Source organism: Rutidosis leptorrhynchoides, chromosome 1 (assembly GCF_046630445.1).
Source record: "Rutidosis leptorrhynchoides isolate AG116_Rl617_1_P2 chromosome 1, CSIRO_AGI_Rlap_v1, whole genome shotgun sequence".
Lineage (NCBI taxonomy): Eukaryota > Viridiplantae > Streptophyta > Magnoliopsida > Asterales > Asteraceae > Rutidosis > Rutidosis leptorrhynchoides.
In genome coordinates, this window is record NC_092333.1 from 392,873,559 (window position 1) to 392,888,177 (window position 14,619).

A 14,619-nucleotide genomic window follows, 5' to 3' on the forward strand; every position below is an offset into this window, starting at 1 on the left:
ATATTTTTCATGGGTATATATGTTTTCCGTGGATTTTTTTATTTATTTTATATTAAAATTAATTTTAAACTTAATTATACTAATGATGTAAGCATGAATGGTTAGAAAGTGACATGTGTTCATGTTATTTTTTTAAGCTAAGGTTTTAATTAAAAAGTGATGTCATTTCAATAGCATTTTATAAGTATTGGATAGATTGGATAGACTAGGGAGAAGGTGCATGTGTGTTGCTAAAAAAATGATTTAAAACTTATACCTTTAAAACAATTTCAATAATTTATCACTATGATACCAAAATAATAAATAAATCTATAGAGTCATAAGAAGTTAATCTTTTTTTTAATCATGTTAAAAAAAATTTATTTGTTCTAAATATATTTTGTAAAAAAACGAGGGAAAAAAACCTCGCGCTTCACTGCGGGGTGGTTTTAACCGGTTAATCGAAGCGATTGGTTTTGATCGGTTAATTGAACGTAAAACAGATTATGTCAGCAGTTGCTATTAATATAAGAGTTATTGTAGAGTTAATTGTTGTAAACCAGCGTAAATATGGCAGTTCACTTACATAGTTATATTGTTATATACATATACAAAACTTATAGACAAAATTACCAATATCGTCCTCGTGTTTGTGTATTTTTGCCCGAATCATCTATGTATTCAGAAAACTGCATTATTCATCCTTAAAAGCCTAAATATGTCCCAAGTAAGCGTTAACGTCTAGTAAAACTCGCCGTTTGTCTAAGGCTCGTGCAAGTCACGTGCATTGATTACCTTATCTAATATTTGAAAATAACTGAATTCCCAATTTACCTTCGATCCAAAACCCTAATTTGGTTCGTCTTCTTTCTACATCCAAAAATCCCTAAAATCAACCTTCGATCGAATGACTATGTATTGTGTTTGGGTAGTTTGTCCATTATTCATACGTCTTCGACATCAAAGAATCAAGGTCGTAGATTCTATTGCTATGATAAAAAGGTAAGTTTCTTCATTAATGTTTTTTTTCGTAAAATAAAAATATGCACACAATTGACATGTTAGCTGATATGCTACAGGAAGGAAAGAATTGCGGCTTCATTGGATGGGTGCCTCCGATTAAAGATATTTTACAAGAAAAAGATGATCAATTTCTAAGATGGAAGAAATTGTTTTTGTTAGCTGGTTTTCTTTTTTTCTTTTTTTTATTGGTAAATCAAATTAGATTGTAGTTGATTTGTATTGTGATAGTTTGATGAATGATGTACCCCAAGATTATCAGTTTGCAATTGAATAAAAATGTGTGTTTTTGTTACTGTATTCGGCTCAGACCATCTGTATGCATTTTGAATGTGTATGAATTTTGACTGTATTTTGTGCAGACCATCAGCTTCAACAATGTGTTGCATTTGGACTGTTTTATGTTCTTTAAAAGTGACTCAAAATTGGCTCATAAGTGAATGTGTATGCACCAGACTCAAACAAATGAATATACATATACTCAAATTGTGAATGTTTTGTGAGTTAAAAGTAACTGCTTTTGTTTGTCAAAAGTGATTGTTTTTTGTGTTTCAAAAGTGACTCATAAGTGACTGTTTTTGAGTCAAATATAGTGACTGTTTTTTTTGAGTCTCAAAAGTGAGTCACATATAGGACTCAAATATAGTGACCATTTCATCTAAATACCACACCTACATTTACATTATACACCACACATGCATTATACTAGATGCTTTATAACTAAATGACAAAGTTAACCATTCTAAAATAACATGCAGTTGAAAATTCAAAAATACACAGTTGATCATTCAAATGTACACAGTTGACCATAGTTGACCAAGTGTAAATAACCAAATAAAAATTCATATATTTAAAATTTATAAGCATTCTAATCATAACAAATTAAAATCTACACAAAATCCATCAAGTACCATCTCCAAAAGACTTAAACAATTCAATCATTGTAAAAATCAAATATCAAATCTGAAAATCAATTACTTGACTTCTAACATCTTGAATTCCACCAACTTAACTTGTACTTGCACCTATCTTTCCTGCCTTTCATTTCCTTACTTTGGGTTGACCAGCATGTTGACTTCCACAACCCCTTGAGTTATGTCTCATGATACCACACTTTTTACCTGTTTTGTTAGTCCCAGCTCTTGATAACTTTCCATTCTTGACCATGGTCTGCTCTATTTCATTTGCACTTTTGTTTCTTTTCTTTTTGATTGTTAGCTCATCGAGCGTAAGTAAAAGCATCAAAGTTTGCACTATAAATAAAAGTTATTGAACCAAACTAGTTTTAGTACGTATTGAGTTTGGGTTATTGATCCATTGATAGTTTTCAGGCTCTAGAGAAACCATTCAGCCTGCAAATGTGCTTTTGATCAGCGGCTTAGTTAATATTGTTCTTTTAGCACACTGGTAATTAGCATCCATTCCAAAAAGAGTCCCATTTATGATAAGAATTTAGTTTTTATATATAATTATCTAATTTTTTTTGTTTTTTTTTTGGCGAAAGAGAAGAAATTTTATTAAAAACCACCACCCGATAGCTTCATCAAAACAATGAAGTCTATCGGTATCGATTACAATACAGAACCCAAAGGATACAAAAAAAATTACAAAAGAACAATACAAAGAGTGCTACTCTATTGACAAAATAGAAAATGGATTTTGACCCCACACGTATGCTTGCAAACCGTGCACCAACTTGAGACTTGAAGCCCAAAGAAAGACCTTCAACTTAATATTACGAACAATAATTGACCGGCAAGTAAATTTACCATTAAAGATGAAATCGTTTCTAGCCATTCAAATGGCCCACATGGTAGCGGGTCCGATCAACTTTCAAAATTTCGAAGCCTTAATGCCCATTCCATAAAACCAATCAAAAGAAAAGTCGAATATAGACCTTGGAATAATCCACCATATGTTCTACCACCGAAACAAATCTGACTATATAGTAGAAGACCATTTACAATGAATTAAAAGGTGATCAATGGTTTCCATATCGGACATACAAAAAACAAAAAGCATTGAGACATTGGGAGGCAGAATGCTTCTACTAGCAAGAATATCTCTAACGGGAATACATTGTTTAATAGCTAGCCAATGGAACACCATAATCTTGGAAGGAACGTTATTACCCCAAACAATTTTAGGCCATACGGGAGGGGACAGACCACTCGATTGAACCAGAATATTAATGGCGTCTGCAATAGGGAAGGTAGCAGCTGGGCTTGCTGTCCAAATAAGTTGATCCGCACCCGAATCGTCCAACCTGAAACGAGACAGAAACAAATGCAGTTCTTGGGCCTTGATTCGGTTAAAATCAGAAAGAGGCAATGGAAGATGGAAATTCCATCCTAATTGATGAACATCCAAGTTGGAAGGGAACCGAAACCGATTAACACACTGGTTCTTTAGTTCACAAATGAAAAATAAAGAAAGAAAAACATCCTTCAAAATACACCCATCGGCCTAAGAATCATACCAAAAAAGGATGCTTGCACCATCTCCTAACTTCCACTTCCAAACATTAGGACTAACAAATCATTGAGCGGGATCATTCTTTTGAAGATTTATCAAATATCGCCAAATGGGAGAGAGTTGACGATTTTGTAACGAAGCCACATTATTCATTAATTTACCACAGAAAGAGGGGCCAAAAGAAGTAACGACGATGGACTTCCATAAACTTTGTTGGTTTGAGTTTAACCGAACCCACCATTTGAAAGGACCCGTTCATATACATTATAAACGATTCACAATAGTTGATTACATTGCGAGGTATTTGACCTCTATATGATACATTTTACAAACATTGCATTCGTTTTTAAAAGACAATCTTTCTTTACATCGAAAATTGACATGTATGCATAGCATTTCATAATATCCAAACTATAAATGACCTAATCTGTCATTTACTTAATAATAATCTTTAATGAACTTCAACGACTCGAATGCAACGTCTTTTGAAATATGTCATGAATGACTCCAAGTAATATCTTTAAAATGAGCTAATGCACAGCGGAAGATCTCTTTCAAACCTGAGAATAAACATGCTTTCAAGTGTCAACCAAAAGGTTGGTGAGTTCATTAGTTTATCATAATCATTTATTTCCATCATTTTAATAGACCACAAGAATTTCATTTCCAGTTCTCATAAATATACGTCCCATGCATAGAGACAAAAATAATCATTCAAATGGTGAACACCTGGTAACCGACATTAACAATATGCATATAAGAATATCCCCTATCATTCCGGGATCCTCCTTCGGACATGATATAAATTTCGAAGTACTAAAGCATCCGGTACTTTGGATGGGGTTTGTTAGGCCCAATAGATCTATCTTTAGGATTCGCGTCAATTAGGGTGTCTGTTCCCTAATTCTTAGATTACCAGACTTTAATAAAAAGGGGCATATTCGATTTCGATAATTCAACCATAGAATGTAGTTTCAATTACTTGTGTCTATTTCGTCAAACATTTATAAAAGCGCATGTATTCTCAGTCCCAAAAATATAAAGGGTAAAAAGGCAAATGAAACTCACCATACTGTATTTTGTAGTAAAAATACATAAATCATCATTGAACAAGTGTAAGGTTGGCCTTGGATTCACGAACCTAAATTATTTATATATAATTATGTATTTGTCAATATTTGTCTAATACATTAAGTTAAGTCATAGTGTACCACAATCCTAATGCTCGAGTCTAGTATGCAAAGGTCGACAAAAATTAGTTTAACTCCAAATGATTTCAAAACTTTATAAATGTTTTATAATTTAAATATCGTCGTTTTATATTTTTAAAATATTTTTTTTTTTTAAAGATTTAATAAAGTAAATAATATAATTCGTTTATAAATAAAATTTTATATTAAAATATACTTTTATATATCTTAAGTAATAAAACTTATAAAGTTCATTTAATATCATAAAAATACTGCGATAGATTCTATTAAGGTAGTTATATAATCTGTATTACATTTCTAGTTAATAATATAGTATTGATAATAATAATAAGTAACAGTCGTGTTATTTTGGAATAATAACAATTTGATAAAAAAATTAAGACAACGATATTAACGACGATAATAATCATTTTTACGAAATTTTAATTGACTATAACTTTTAATCCGTCCATCAAATCTATTTGGCATCTAAAGGAAAAGTTCTTAATTTTTTTCTAGCTTTTTAAGGACATGCAAATCTTATATCTTCCTTCAACTATAATATAACAACCTTTAAGATTCGGCATAACCTATCTAAGGGCACTATCAAATTTACAAGCATGCATAATCCTATTTTCTCGAGCATTAGTCAGGGATACACTATTAGTATGTAAAAATTAAATTAGGAGTACTCACGTATCAATATTGAGGTTCAATATTGTAGGAAAGGTACGTAGACGCAATGGAGGTGACAAACACTAGTTTAACCTCACAAGCATACCCATGAACAATACCCATCACCTCCATAACCATAACTCATAATTTCCTTAGCTCTATCCCGCTCATAAAACCCGTTTTGAAATAACTCGCCCATGACCTCGTCGTAGTATTTTATGTATAATAATACTAATAATAATAATAATAATAACACTAACAATAATAATAATAAATATAATTATAGAGAGAGTGTGAGAGATAGATAGTTAGAAAACAATTATGATCGATCCTATATATATAGATTTATAAATAATATAATAATATAATATAATATTAATAAAAATTAAAAACATGTTGCATAGTGAGCCGCCACCAAAATATGTCGGCACAAGATTACACGTTTCGTGTAGATAGGTACACGATTCGTGTATGGTATCTTCATGAAAGTTGTAGATTTTTGAGTTACGGTCGTTTGGACACCGGAATCACCCTTTTTCGAGTCAGTATGATTTAGTTATGATTTTTCTCGTGCAAGTGCGCAGGTTTAGTGATTTCCAACATTTTAACTTTCAATCTTGTGATGAAATGTTGTAGTCTTTTGGTGCTCATTAGAAATCTTTATTTTATATTTATTTTTATTTTTATATCATTGAAAATCCATAAAAATATTTTATAATCAAATTCTATTATATCGAAAAAAAATGTGTTTGTACTAAATTGAATAAATATAATTTAGTTTTCCAGAATTAGTTATATTCAAAATCATTCTTTAAAAGGTTTCATCTATATCGTAAAACGTCTTCAATATTAAGAAAACTAAATAATTAACCTACCAAGTGACACAAGTCAATCATTGCAAGGTACGCTTTTGATAATTAAACGAGACTCTCCGCTAACCTCTGTCTAATCCTCAATAATAACACTTTTGTTCTTACATGGAATCACTTTACTAAATATTCCGAATACCGTTAAAAGTAAGAGTTTTCTAATTCAAGTGGACCTCATAACAAAGACTCGTAATTATAATTCAATGTACCTGATAAATCAATCACTTGATATTATCTTTTAATCTCATTGATAAACTTACATCGAACAAATACGTTCAAGTAAAGTATTATTTACTAACTACTGTGATAGCATTTCTATGTTCATAAAATAGATCTCGTAGCTTATATTCATATCAACTAATTCGTTCAATGCTTTCAAGTAACATAATAATCTCATAATCTATTTTTGTATCACCAAGCTCTTAAATGTTTTATCAATATTTCTTAGCTTAAAAAAATACACATATGTACATACACATACATTTCTATTTACACATTTTTGTTCGTGAATCGTCAGACATGGTCAAAGGGTAATTGATTACATGAATATAGTTTTCAAACTTTTCGAGACTCAACATTACAGATTTTGCTTATCGTGTCGGATACATATAAAGATTAAAGTTTAAATTTGATCGGAAATTTCCGGGTCACTACAGTACCTACCCGTTAAAAGAAATTTCGTCCCGAAATTTGATAGAGGTCGTCATAGCTAATAGTAAGAATGTTATTATGACGAATATAAGCTGATACATAGAGTTTTATCATGATTAAGAAGTACGGATAAAATAATTCGATTTCTCGAAGCGTATGAGTGAAGCTATCGTAAAAGAGCGAAATGAGTAAATGTAGATTTGTTTTAACTGATGACGTAGCTATGATTGATTTCCGGAATTTAAGGGATTTAAAGAAAATTTTCGTAATAAGATTTGGTTCTTCGGCGACTTAGGAAATCAGGATCTTCTTTGAGTAAATGTAATAATCTGTTCCGATTGCTCTGTCGGATATTTTTCTATAAATCCACCCTCTTTGTTTCCTTACAACTCACACCTTCTATTCTTTCTCCTCAGTTCATACTTTAAAACATTCGTCAATATGCTCCATCCCATTTTGATCCTTGATATACTCTTAATTTTTACATCTGTCATCCTTCTCTTTCATCTACCACCGGAAGATTTTATTTACTTCTACTATTATCTTGGGGTTATAGTGTTATTAATTTTTCCGTGCCTTTACGTGGCAATACGTATTGATATGCACGGTTTGTAGCTTCAGGGTGGTTGTTGAGTTTTATATCTTCCCTTATATTTCGATGCCCCTGCATCTGTCTTCTATAATCATTGTCACCCATAATTAATATTCTCTTTTATTTGCTGCGGTTTATGCTCCAATTTCTAGTTTGGAGCTTCATTCTTTCGTTTCCTCTTCCCGTCCTCGAGTCAAGCGAGTAATGGTCCAGAATTTGCAGTTATGAATTTCGGAATGAACATAGTTAATGTTCTAAGAAGGAAATCTTAATGATGCGATTTTGACTTGTCAAATTACCAGAATATCCTGTAAAAGATCAAATCATCAAGAAATATTTTCTTGCTATGTTTAAGGATTAGATCGAATGTAAGAGTCGTGTAAATGGCACATGATGATGGTGCTGTGAATCATCACATCCCATTAGAAACTTAACATGACCTACTGTAATATAATGACGTTGATCAAGTGTCATTATATTATATTAACTCATGTATCAGTTCCCAACACTACTTCAAAAACATTCATATTCGAATTTTTCAGTATTTAGAAACTAACACAGTTTCTTTTTATGTTGCAGATATTACAGAGAGATAATTGATTTCAAATGAGAATACTTATGAAAATATCTTCAGAATTATCAAGGATATTTATAATGAAAGATACTATGATATCTTAAAATATTCAAGATATGATGATGATGAAGAATATTTGTCTGTGGAGATTTAGAATAAGAAATAAGGTGTTCGCTAACGAGTTCAGCAGGCACTGAATCATTTGGATCCTTTGAAGGCAGATTCAGTCTCTGTGATTTGTCCATGGCTTCCTTCATACTTTGCTCAATCCATTTTTCAGTACCAAATCCTTTCTTTTTCTGAGCTTTACCAACTCACTATCTTTTATCATCAAACTTTTGACCGTTTAAACCATTTACCATTTTTATGTTTCCTCTGCATTTAATGCAATAATATCTGAATCTCTGGTTATCAATCTGAGGTGGGTTCAGAAGAATCGTGTTTTAGATGATTAAACGCTGGTGGTAATATGGTGGAATATGAAAGGTTCCCCAGTAATAATGACGAAAGGGCAACGTATCTAGCAGGGTTATAATAAGACTGGTCCGACTGAAAAAAACGAAGTTGACTTGCTGGATCCGTGACAAAATTGGCTACTTTGAAAAGGAATCGAAATGTTGTTCTTGCTAGAAGAATTTGACGCAGGTACATGTTAGATTATGACTTTGGTTTCGAGAGTTTTTCAGGTACAAAACTTCGGGTAACGTGTGGTTGGATCATCATCTCAATTGTTTATTATTTGAAGTGTCTTCTAGAATTTCGGAGGGTTTTGATTGCAGATTGTCATAGTCAATATCCAAATGATGAAATCGTCCTAAATCCCGAATGATTTCTCATATCCATCTTGTGTGTTACGATTAAAAGTGATGTGCTATCACAGTTTTGAAGTCAAAGTATAGCTTTGAAAAATATAAGGATCTAAGAGTGATGATTTTGGTTGTATCTCGAGTTGAATTCTGAAATTCCCAAAATCAGAATATGTAATTAGATTCGAATGAGTATGATTGTTTTGATTTCTATAGAAGAATGTATATTGGTTTAGTTGATGATTATTGAATCAGAATTGAAGAATGTAACATATTAATTGTGATTTTATATATCTCTCGGGTATTACCTACCCGTTAAAAAAATTTCACAAATAATATTTTGAACAAGAATTCTCATTACAATCTTTATGAAAATATATGTGGGTATATTTTCTTCAGATGTAGTACAGATTCAATGAGTTAATATCATACTAAGCTCATTTGATTTTCGGATTGAATTAGAAATGAATTTTCTCTAAAACATTAGAGATTACATAAACTTTGCGGAGTATTTCACTAATGTAATCAATGCTTCAATATTTATATGTATTTCCTTAGTGAATCATGCTGATGCTCATGGAACTCTTGCTAACTTCGTAAGATACGAATATTGTTTTCCCGTAAATTTCGGGTATATCAAAGATGAAAGTGTATAATCAAACATGTTATTGAATGATACACTTGATTTATTATGAAATAAAATTCATTGAGTGAAGCAGAGATTGTAGTTAACAATGATTAAATTGTTAACGAAGAATGTACATCATAGCAAATTAGTAATATGAATTAACCAGATAGTTAAGTTCCATACATAATAGCTTAGTACAGAAAGATTTATTATGGTAAAATTTTTTTTTTTTTATAGAATATACATATAAATTCTTCGGAGGAACTGAGTTAATACTTCATAACTCGTTGATACAATATACTTGTTATTAATTTGTAATGGTTTCCACAGTGATTCTTGAATTGGCGAAACTTGTGAGGTTAGAGGTGCTGACGATTCTAACAATGTTGACAGCATTGACTGTGTTGGTGAGGCTATTGGTACTGCTGATGGTGTTGGTAAAACAAGTCTAGCTTGTACCTTACGCACCAGTCTTGTTAGGGTTTCGGTTCTTCTCTCTATCATCTCTGTCCACTCATCTGGTTTACGGTTAAGGCTGAGATAGATAATCTCTAAAACTTTAGAGATTACCTAATCACCACAGAATGTTTCTCCGATGAAGTTACGAATCAATACTTCATCGTTTGTTGTTGTTGGTACTCCTTGGTATCTTTGGTGCGTGTGACGTTGATATCCGATATACAGATTGGGATATTGAGGTGTGTGATGCGGATGTGATTGTTGGTGGTGGTAATGATCCTGTTGATGTTAATAATGGTGGTTGATGTTGATGTCGGTGATGCTGCTGGTGCTTTTAGTATTGAGACTTGCGATGTGGATGTTACTGGCGGTACTGGTTACGCTGCTGGTGCTGCTGATGGTGTTTGTAACCTTCGCACCGTATTCTCCAAAGCCACTACCCGAGCGCGAAGCTCGTTAACTTCTTCTATTACACCGGGGTGATCGTCGGTTCGGACGAGCGGATAAATATAATCAAGAATTTGGTGTAGTATATAATCGTGACGAGATACTCTGGAGATGAGAGAGAAAATGGTTTCTCGAACAGGTTCGCCGGTAAGTGCCTCAGGTTCATTGTCAATAGGGCAATTTGGTGGATGGAAAGGATCACCTTCTTCTTGTCTCCAATAATTGAGGAGGCTACGAACCCATCCCCATTTCATCCAGAATAGGTGATGACTGATTGGTTGATCTATTCCGGTCATACTGCTTTCGGAGCTGGAATGAGACTCCATATCGGAATAGCTGTCGTAATCTGAGGAATTCGAACTGGTTGAGGGATCCATCTCGTATGATCAAGGGAATGAATTTTTGATATGAAATAGATTATAGGAGTTAGATTTGATATCTTTCTATACATAATTTACATATGTATATATAATACCAAAATCCCATAAATTACGGAGAATCTTTGAAAAATGTAAGTCAAAGTTCACAGTATCAGATATGCTAAGATAAGAATTCGTCTATACACTATTATGCAATAAATGCAGGAAAGCGCGTCTAGACTTAAAAATGATAAGCAGGTAATTTTCGACACGAAATGATAAGCAAAACTTTTGACATGCAGACACGGTCGAAGTCCAGACTCACTAATGTATCCTAACGACTTATCAGTTAGACACACTAATGCAGACCTGGTTCGCTAAGACCACCGCTCTGATACCAACTGAAAGGACCCGTTCATATACATTATAAACGATTCACAATAGTTGATTACATTGCGAGGTATTTGACCTCTATATGATACATTTTACAAACATTGCATTCGTTTTTAAAAGACAATCTTTCTTTACATCGAAAATTGACATGTATGCATAGCATTTCATAATATCCAAACTATAAATGACCTAATCTGTCATTTACTTAATAATAATCTTTAATGAACTTCAACGACTCGAATGCAACGTCTTTTGAAATATGTCATGAATGACTCCAAGTAATATCTTTAAAATGAGCTAATGCACAGCGGAAGATCTCTTTCAAACCTGAGAATAAACATGCTTTCAAGTGTCAACCAAAAGGTTGGTGAGTTCATTAGTTTATCATAATCATTTATTTCCATCATTTTAATAGACCACAAGAATTTCATTTCCAGTTCTCATAAATATACGTCCCATGCATAGAGACAAAAATAATCATTCAAATGGTGAACACCTGGTAACCGACATTAACAATATGCATATAAGAATATCCCCTATCATTCCGGGATCCTCCTTCGGACATGATATAAATTTCGAAGTACTAAAGCATCCGGTACTTTGGATGGGGTTTGTTAGGCCCAATAGATCTATCTTTAGGATTCGCGTCAATTAGGGTGTCTGTTCCCTAATTCTTAGATTACCAGACTTTAATAAAAAGGGGCATATTCGATTTCGATAATTCAACCATAGAATGTAGTTTCAATTACTTGTGTCTATTTCGTCAAACATTTATAAAAGCGCATGTATTCTCAGTCCCAAAAATATAAAGGGTAAAAAGGCAAATGAAACTCACCATACTGTATTTTGTAGTAAAAATACATAAATCATCATTGAACAAGTGTAAGGTTGGCCTTGGATTCACGAACCTAAATTATTTATATATAATTATGTATTTGTCAATATTTGTCTAATACATTAAGTTAAGTCATAGTGTACCACAATCCTAATGCTCGAGTCTAGTATGCAAAGGTCGACAAAAATTAGTTTAACTCCAAATGATTTCAAAACTTTATAAATGTTTTATAATTTAAATATCGTCGTTTTATATTTTTAAAATATTTTTTTTTTTAAAGATTTAATAAAGTAAATAATATAATTCGTTTATAAATAAAATTTTATATTAAAATATACTTTTATATATCTTAAGTAATAAAACTTATAAAGTTCATTTAATATCATAAAAATACTGCGATAGATTCTATTAAGGTAGTTATATAATTTGTATTACATTTCTAGTTAATAATATAGTATTGATAATAATAATAAGTAACAGTCGTGTTATTTTGGAATAATAACAATTTGATAAAAAAATTAAGACAACGATATTAACGACGATAATAATCATTTTTACGAAATTTTAATTGACTATAACTTTTAATCCGTCCATCAAATCTATTTGGCATCTAAAGGAAAAGTTCTTAATTTTTTTCTAGCTTTTTAAGGACATGCAAATCTTATATCTTCCTTCAACTATAATATAACAACCTTTAAGATTCGGCATAACCTATCTAAGGGCACTATCAAATTTACAAGCATGCATAATCCTATTTTCTCGAGCACTAGTCAGGGATACACTATTAGTATGTAAAAATTAAATTAGGAGTACTCACGTATCAATATTGAGGTTCAATATTGTAGGAAAGGTACGTAGACGCAATGGAGGTGACAAACACTAGTTTAACCTCACAAGCATACCCATGAACAATACCCATCACCTCCATAACCATAACTCATAATTTCCTTAGCTCTATCCCGCTCATAAAACCCGTTTTGAAATAACTCGCCCATGACCTCGTCGTAGTATTTTATGTATAATAATACTAATAATAATAATAATAATAACACTAACAATAATAATAATAAATATAATTATAGAGAGAGTGTGAGAGATAGATAGTTAGAAAACAATTATGATCGATCCTATATATATAGATTTATAAATAATATAATAATATAATATAATATTAATAAAAATTAAAAACATGTTGCATAGTGAGCCGCCACCAAAATATGTCGGCACAAGATTACACGTTTCGTGTAGATAGGTACACGATTCGTGTATGGTGTCTTCATGAAAGTTGTAGATTTTTGAGTTACGGTCGTTTGGACACCGGAATCACCCTTTTTCGAGTCAGTATGATTTAGTTATGATTTTTCTCGTGCAAGTGCGCAGGTTTAGTGATTTCCAACATTTTAACTTTCAATCTTGTGATGAAATGTTGTAGTCTTTTGGTGCTCATTAGAAATCTTTATTTTATATTTATTTTTATTTTTATATCATTGAAAATCCATAAAAATATTTTATAATCAAATTCTATTATATCGAAAAAAAATGTGTTTGTACTAAATTGAATAAATATAATTTAGTTTTCCAGAATTAGTTATATTCAAAATCATTCTTTAAAAGGTTTCATCTATATCGTAAAACGTCTTCAATATTAAGAAAACTAAATAATTAACCTACCAAGTGACACAAGTCAATCATTGCAAGGTACGCTTTTGATAATTAAACGAGACTCTCCGCTAACCTCTGTCTAATCCTCAATAATAACACTTTTGTTCTTACATGGAATCACTTTACTAAATATTCCGAATACCGTTAAAAGTAAGAGTTTTCTAATTCAAGTGGACCTCATAACAAAGACTCGTAATTATAATTCAATGTACCTGATAAATCAATCACTTGATATTATCTTTTAATCTCATTGATAAACTTACATCGAACAAATACGTTCAAGTAAAGTATTATTTACTAACTACTGTGATAGCATTTCTATGTTCATAAAATAGATCTCGTAGCTTATATTCATATCAACTAATTCGTTCAATGCTTTCAAGTAACATAATAATCTCATAATCTATTTTTGTATCACCAAGCTCTTAAATGTTTTATCAATATTTCTTAGCTTAAAAAAATACACATATGTACATACACATACATTTCTATTTACACATTTTTGTTCGTGAATCGTCAGACATGGTCAAAGGGTAATTGATTACATGAATATAGTTTTCAAACTTTTCGAGACTCAACATTACAGATTTTGCTTATCGTGTCGGATACATATAAAGATTAAAGTTTAAATTTGATCGGAAATTTCCGGGTCACTACACCATTTGGCTAGCATAGCGAGGTTTTTAAGCCGGAGAGGAGTAATACCTAAACCACCGAATCCCATTTGACTAAACAAGTTTTCTTTTTAAGACAATCACCTCCCCAAAGAAAGTTTCTACGGTATCTTTCGAGTTGCTTTATAATAGCTACCGGAGCTTTATATAAAGACATGTAATGAAGAGGTAAATTGGAGATAACCGCGTTAATCATAACAAGACGCCCTCCGAAGGAGAGACATCTACCTTTCCACCCGGCTAGTTTCCTTTTGAATTTTGTTATGATCGGATCCCACATTGATATTCTATCTCTACTAATCCCAATTGGAATACCAAGATATTCCAAGGG